Below are 2,153 nucleotides of genomic sequence, written 5' to 3'. Positions count from 1 at the left end.
CTCTCTCTCTCTCTCTCTCTCTCTCTCTCTCTCTCTCTCTCTCTCTCTCTCTCTCTCTCTCTCTCTCTCTCCTCTCTCTCTCTCTCCTCTCTCTCTCTCTCTCTCTCCTCTCCTCCTCTCCTCTCTCCTCTCTCCTCTCTCTCCTCTCTCTCTCCTCCTCTCTTCCTCTCTCTCTCTCCCTCTCCTCCTCTCTCCCTCTCTCTCCCCTCCTCCCTCTCTCCTTCTCTCTCTGTCCCTCTCCTCCTCTTCCCACTCCTCCTCTCTCTCCCTCCCTTCTCCAGGGCCTCACAGAGGCCAGATGGGCATCCACACTGAGCACACCCCAGCCCAGGGACCCCACTGTGAGCTGCCCCTTGTCATAGGAGGGTGGGGTCCCCACAGCGTGGGGCTGCTGGAGGCTGCAAGTGGTGAGTTCAGGACAGAGGGGGAGACCGGGGCTACGCTTAGAGAGTGACCGACTTGCAGCCAGAGCTGAACTGTCCCTGGCCAGCCCCCAGCAGGGACCTCACTGCGAGGCCCCAGCCTCCTGTGCCAGCGTCCTGTTTCCTGTGTGTGCCTCGTCCCGGGTTCTACTGCCTTGGCAGGTCCCTAGCAATGGGCTAGACCCCAGCCACAACCCCCCTCCCGGGTCTGGGCTGAGCCGCACTTCCCCCAGAACACTCCTGAGTCACTGTTTACACGGCACCCACAGGCCATCCTCCTAGGGGCTCCTCCAGCGCCCCTCGGCAACCTGTGCTGGGCACTAACAGTCCCTCTGAAGCTCTCACAGAAACCACTGCAGTCCCCGGACACCCACCGCGGGCACCCGGACCAGCACCGCTCTGCACGGACTTGGTCCTGTAAACAGTGGCCGCTCCTCTGCTGGGTGGTCAAGGAGCATTTCAAGAGCCCCAAAGGGGACAGGTCTGGTTCTCCCCATGCCTGGATCGGCATGCGCCACCAGGGGGCGGCAGAGCGCGCCTCGGAGGCAGGCGCGACCGTGCGCGGCGCGAGCCGCTCCTCCTGCAGGGCTCCCCGCGAGGCCTCGGTTTCCCGCCACTTAGGCTCTATGCGTTGACCTTGACTGCTTCCCCTGGGAGCTCACCCCAGTCCATTTCTCATGCTGCCACCAGGGAACCCCCGCTGCCTGCCCCGCTAATGAGAGGTAGAGTCCCCTAACCACTGCTGTGCAGGCCCAGGGGGTGACCCCACCTGCTCCCCGCCCCGTCCCTTCAGCTCCACTCCAGCCACTGCAAGACTCAGTTCCTGGCACCGCAGGGCCTTGGTACTGGCTGTCCCTGCCTCAACCCATTTCCGGTTTCCATGCACAGCCTGACACTTGGCTCTGGCACTGCCCTCCCCACGGACCTTGCTGTCTGCTTGAGCTGGACCAGCACCCCAGGCCCCAGGGTGTCTGAGGTGGCCCCGTTTTCCAGATGAGGAAACAGACCCAGATATGACAAGTGACTCTCCCAGAGCCACACAGGAGGGGCTGTACCCAGCCCACCTCCGTGGGGTTAGGAGTGAGACCGGTGGTTCATTGGTCCCCATCCACCTGTCCTGAGTGTGGGCCTAGGGCCTTGGGCGCCTGGTTCTGGACAGGTGTCCACTCTCCAGGAGGGAAGGACAGGAGGCGGTGGGACTTTAACTTTTATTGATGTCACAGGAGCTGGGAGCCCAGTGGCCTGGTTCCCCAGAGCCCCCATGGGGGCGGAAACAGGTGGGGAGCTGCCAGACTCTCTGTGGACCAGGGTTCTGAGGAGGGGCCTTTGGAAAGGCCTCAGCCCAGAGTCCTTTCTTAGGGCTTGCTGCCGGCTGTGGCAGGAGGCCGCCCAGGGGCTGCAGGAGCCCCTTGGCTGGGCAGCACCGTATGGATCCAGTCCACGTACAGGGACACACGAGGGAAGAAGTCAGGATACTGGCGGGTGGCACATTCCGGGATCAGGAAGGAGTCCAAGCCCTGGAGGACGCCTCGCAGACCAGGGGGCCACCTGAGTCTCCCTGGGAGGAACGGGCTGGTCAGTCCCCGAGGCCAGTGGGAGGTGCCGAGGATGAGGCTGTGTGAGGACAGGGCCTGGGGGCAGCGGCCTCCTGCTGGATACCTGGGCCGCTGGGTTCCGGTGGAAGCCCCTCCCGGCGGCACAGCGAGGGGTGCATGGGAGCCGGCCACACCT

Source organism: Marmota marmota, unplaced genomic scaffold (assembly GCF_001458135.2).
Source record: "Marmota marmota marmota unplaced genomic scaffold, marMar, whole genome shotgun sequence".
In the NCBI taxonomy this organism is placed as follows: Eukaryota; Metazoa; Chordata; class Mammalia; order Rodentia; family Sciuridae; genus Marmota; species Marmota marmota.
The sequence above is the reverse complement of the archived record's forward strand: the minus strand, read 5'-3'. Positions refer to the sequence as shown.